Genomic DNA, 6,000 nt, shown 5'->3' with positions numbered 1-6,000 from the left:
GAGAGGCCAAAGAAGCCTAAAAAAGAAAAAATGAGAGAGAAAAAATAAAAAATGAGAGAAAAGAGAGAAGGGTCAATGTTACTATCCTTTTACCACACTTGTGCTTCATAGTAGCACCATGTTCTTCATATAGAGAGTCTCTTGAGTTATCACTTTCATATACTAGTGAGACTTTCTCCTTTTTGTCTTCTCCACACAACCTCCATCATCATATTCTATTCCACCTATAGTGTTATGTCCATGGCTCACGCTCATGTATTGCGTGAAAGTTGAAAAGGTTTGAGAACATCAAAAGTATGAAACAATTGCTTGGCTTGTCATCGGGGTTGTGCATGATTTGAATATTTTGTGTGGTGAAGATGGAGCATGGCCAAACCATATGATTTTGTAGGGATAACTTTCTTTGGCCATGTTATTTTGAAAAGACATGATTGCTTTATTAGTATGCTTGAAGTATTATTGACTGGATGTCAAATGATAGACTATTGCTTTGAATCACTCATGTCTTAATATTCATGCCATGATTAGATTATGTGATCAAGATTATGCTAGGAAGCATTCCACATAAAAAATTACTTTTTTATCATTTACCCACTCGAGGACGAGCAGGAATTAAGCTTGGGGATGCTGATACGTCTCCATCGTATCTATAATTTTTTATTGTTCCATGCCAATATTCTATAGATTTTACATAATTTTGGCAACTTTTTATACTATTTTTGGGACTAACATATTGATCCAGTGCCTAGTGCCAGTTCTTGTTTGTTGCATGTTTTTTGTTTCGCGGAAAATCCATATCAAACGGAGTCCAAACGGGGTAAAAACTGACGGAGTTTTTTTGGAATATATGTGATTTTTGGGAAGAAGAATCAACATGAGACGATGCCCGAGGGGGCCACAAGGCAGGGGGAGCCCCCCGGTGGGTCAGGTGCGCCTTGGGCCCTTGTGGCCACCCTGTAAGGCGCTTGGTGCCCTTTTTCGTGCAAGGAAAGCAAATATCCAGATAGAAATCGTGTTAAAATTTTAGCCCAATTGGAGTTACGGATCTCCAGGAATATCAGAAACGGTGTAAGGCCAGAATCTGGAACGCAGAAACAGAGAGAGACAGAGAGACATGTCCAATCTCGGAGGGGCTCTCGCCCCTCCGCTGCCATGGAGGCCATGGACCAGAGGGGAAACCCTTCCCCCATCTAGGGAGAAGGTCAAGGAAGAAGAAGAAGAAGAAGAAGAAGAAGAAGAAGAAGAAGAAGAAGAAGAAGAAGAAGAAGAAGAAGAAGAAGAAGAAGAAGAAGAAGAAGAAGAAGAAGAAGAAGAAGAAGAAGAAGAAGAAGAAGAAGAAGAAGAATAAGAAGAAGAAGAAGAAGAAGAAGAAGAAGAAGAAGGGGGGCTCTCTCCCTGCTACCTCTTGAGCACTGCGTTGGATTTCCCCGAAGAGGAGAGGATGATGCAGCAAAGTAGCGTAAGTATTTCCCTCTGTTTTTAAGAACCAATGTATCAATCCAGTAGGAGGCTACGCGCGAGTCCCTCGTACCTACACAAAAACAATAGCTCAAAACGCAACCAATGCGCTTAGGGGTTGTCAATCCCTTCATGGTCACTTACGAAAGTGAGATCTGATAAAGATGATAAATAATATTTTTGGTATTTTTGGTATAAAGATGCAAAGTGAAAAGTAAAAGGCAAAGTAATAAGCAAAGCAATAATAAAGTGATGGAGATTGATATGATGAGAAAGAGACCCCGGGGCCATAGGTTTCACTAGTGGCTTCTCTCAAGAGCATAAGTATTCTACGGTAGGTAAACAAATTACTATTGAGCAATTGAAAGAATTGAGCATAGTTATGAGAATATCTTGGTATGATCATGTATATAGGCATCACGTCCGAGACAAGTAGACCGACTCCTGCCTGCATCTACTACTATTACTCCACTCATCGACCGCTATCCAGCATGGATCTAGAGTATTAAGTTAAAAACAGAGTAACACCTTAAGCAAGATGACATGATGTAGAGGGATAGTTTCATGCAATATGATAAAAACCCCATATTGTTATCCTCGATGGAAACAATACAATATGTGCCTTGCTGCCCCTTCTGTCATTGGGAAAGGACACCGCAAGATCGAAACCAAAGCTAAGCACTTCTCCCAATGCAAGAAAAACCAATCTAGTAGGCCAAACCAAAATGATAATTCGAAGAGACTTGCAAAGATAACCAATCATACATAAAAGAATTCAGAGAAGATTCAAATATTATTCATAGATAGACTGGATCATAAACCCACAATTCGTTGGTCTCAACAAACACACCGCAAAAAGAAGATTACATCGAATAGATCTCCACGAGAGAGGGGGAGAACATTGTATTGAGATCCAAAAAGAGAGAAGAAGCCATCTAGCTACTAACTATGGACCCGTAGGTCTGAAGTAAACTACTCACACTTCATCAGAGGGGCTTGGATGATGATGTAGAAGCCCTCCGTGATCGATGCCCCCTCCGGCGGAGCTCCGGAACAGGCCCCAAGATGGGATCTCGTGGATACAGAAAGTTGCAATGGTGGAATTAGGATTTTGGCTCCGTATCTGATTGTTTGGGGGTACGTGGATATATATAGGAGGAAGAAGTACGTCGGTGGAGCAACAGGGGGCCCACGAGGGTGGAGGGCGCGCCCCCTACCTTGTGGCCTCCTATTAATTGGCTTGACGTAGGGTCCAAGTCTCCTGAGTTGTATTCGGTGAGAAAATCATGTTCCCGAAGGTTTCATTCCGTTTGGACTCCGTTTGATATTCCTTTTCTTCGAAACCCTAAAACAGGCAAAAACAACAATTCTGGGTTGGGCCTTCGGTTAATAGGTTAGTCACAAAAATAATATAAAAGTGGTTAATAAAGCCCAATAATGTCCAAAATAGTAGATAATATAGCATGGAGCAATCAAAAATTATAGATACATTGGAGATGTATCACTCCCCCTCTCTCTCGGTGGCGCCAGAACGCCGTCGGGGCCATCATCGTGTGATGGCGATCTACACCAACACCTCCGTCATCTTCACCAACATCTTCATCACCTTCCCCCATCTATCTACAGCGGTCCACTCTCCTGCAATCCGATGTACCCTCTACTTGAAAATGGTGCTTTATGCTTCATATTATTATCAAATGATGTGTTGCCATCCTATGATGTCTGAGTAGATTTTCGTTGTCCTATCGTAATTGGTGAATTGCTATGATTGGTATAATTTTCTTGTGGTTATGTTGTTGTCCTTTGGTGCCCATCATATGAGCACGCGCATGGATCATACCATAGGGTTAGTTGTATGTTGATAGGACTATGTATTGGAGGGCAAGAGTGACAGAAGCTTCAACCTAGCATAGATATTGTTGCATACGGGATTGAAGGGGGACCAATATATCTTAATGCTATGGTTGGATTTTACCTTAATGAACGTTAGTAGTTGCGAATGCTTGCTAATAGTTCCAATCATAAGTGCATAGAATTCCAAGTCAGGGATGACATGCTAGAAGTGGCCTCTCCCACATAAAACTTGCTATCGGTCTAGTAAAGTAGTCAATTGCTTAGGGACAATTTCGCAACTCCTACCACCACTTTTCCACACTCGCTATACTAACTTTATTGCTTCTTTACCTAAAACAGCCCCTAGTTTTTATTTACGTGCTCTTTATATTCTTGCAAACCTATCTTGTTACAGCTACAAAGTACTTTTAGTTTCATACTTGTTCTAGGTAAAGCGGACGTTAAGCGTGCGTAGAGTTGTATCGGTGGTCAATAGAACTTGAGGGAATATTTGTTCTACCTTTAGCTCCTCGATGGGTTCAACACTCTTACTTATCGAAAGAGGCTACAATTGATCCCCTACACTTGTGGGTTATCAATATGCACCATAATCGGTGACGGTTCATAGAGAGGAAACCTGTGCAAGCATACACACAGTTGTTGTTTGCAAAGCGTGTGCGATGCCAGACAATATCACAAACGGTGCGGGCAAACTAAACGTTTGTGTTAGTTGCCTTATCATACACGATTCGCAACCATGAACTGTTTCTGATGAAGTATGCATCGTAAACGTTGCACCACAGAATAGCGTGTGCGATAGTTGTCGTGTATGATGATGTTACGACGGTCCGACGTTTCGTAATCCTGTCTGACACTCGTACGACGATTAGCTAATCTTCTTAACGGTGAACCGTTTGTGATGGGCCGCGCATCACACTTGTTCTACAATAGTGAATTGTTTGTGATGGGACGCGCATCGTAAACGTAGCACCACAGAATACCGACTATGATGGCAATGCGAGCAGAAACGAGTAGGAGTACTGTAGGGGCCCTATCCCCGACGGTTTCTGGGTCGTGTGGGAAGGACCCCCCTATCGCCCACACTCACTTGGCGACGGTTCCAAATGCCGTCGTGGAAAGGGGTTTTAAAAGTCTGTTTAGGACCGACGCGCACCAGTGTATCTCAGAGTCAAGTCCATATTTAGTGCTAAATTCATGAAAAGCATCGGTATCCATAAAATATTTAACACAATCAAACTTAGGTGTTATACCCGACTCCTTTCCTTCATCGGGTTCCCAATCTTCAGAATTGCATTTAATTCTTTCTAATAAATCCCATTTGAATTGAATAGTCTTAATCATAAAAGAACCAGTACAAGAAGTATCGAGCATGGAGCGATTATTGAGAGAAAGCCGAGCATAAATTTTTTGAATAATAATTTCTCTTGAGATCTCATGATTGGGGCATGAATATAACATTGACTTAAGCCTCCCCAAGCTTGAGTGATACTTTCTCCTTCGCGAGGCCAAGAATTATATATATAATTATGATCACGATGAACCAGATGCATAGGATAAAACTTCTGATGAAATTCCAATTTCAATCGGTTGTAGTTCCATGATCTAATATCATCGCATAGCCTAAACCATGTCAATGCATTTCGTTCAAAGATAAAGGGAAGACCTTATTCTTGATGACATCCTCGGTCATACCTGCAAGCTTAAATAATCCACAAACTTCATCCACATAGATTAGGTGCAAATCGGAATGCAATGTTCCATCTCCTGTAAAAGGATTAGCTAGCAGTTTCTCTATCATACCCAAAGGAATTTCAAAGTAAACATTTTCAGTAGGTTCAGTAGGTTGAGGAGACACACTTTGCTCTACTGGTCAGGGTGAAGATACCCCGAACAAGCCCCTCAAAGGATCACTTTCCATAGTAACAAGTGACAGTAAATTTCAGCACACTATATAAATTTTTCCTTACCAAATTCCACTTACCAAAGGCGCTTCACTCCCTGGCAATGGTGCTAGAAAAGAGTCTTGATGACCCAGAAGTATAGGGGATCTATTGTAATCCTTTCGATAAGTAAGAGTGTCGAACCCAACGAGGAGTAGACGGAAATGACAAGCGGTTTTCAGTAAGGTATTCTCTGCAAGCACTGAAATTACCGGTAACAGATAGTTTTATGATAAGGTAATTTGTAACGGGTAACAAGTAACAAAAGTAAAAAAGGTGCAGCAAGGTGGCCCAATCTTTTTTGTAGCAAAGGACAAGCCTGGACAAACTCTTATATAAAGGAAAGCGCTCCCGAGGACACATGGGAATTATCGTCAAGCTAGTTTTCATCATGCTCATATGATTCGCGTTCGTTACTTTGATAATTTGATATGTGGGTAGACCGGAGCTTGGGTAATGCCCTTCCTTGGATAAGCATCCCACTTATGATTAACCCCTCTTGCAAGCATCCGCAACTACAAAAGAAGTACTAAGGTAAACCTAACCATAGCATGAAACATATGGATCCAAATCAGCCCCTTATGAAGCAACACATAAACTAGGGTTTAAGCTTCTGTCACTCTAGCAACCCATCATCTCCTTATTACTTCCCAATGCCTTCCCCTAGGCCCAAATAATGGTGAAGTCTCATGTAGTCAACGTTCACATGACACCACTAGAGGAGAGACAACATACATCTCATCAAAAT

The sequence above is a fragment of the Triticum dicoccoides genome, chromosome 1A (assembly GCF_002162155.2).
Source record: "Triticum dicoccoides isolate Atlit2015 ecotype Zavitan chromosome 1A, WEW_v2.0, whole genome shotgun sequence".
NCBI classification, from domain to species: domain Eukaryota; kingdom Viridiplantae; phylum Streptophyta; class Magnoliopsida; order Poales; family Poaceae; genus Triticum; species Triticum dicoccoides.
Note: the sequence above shows the minus strand (reverse complement) of the source record.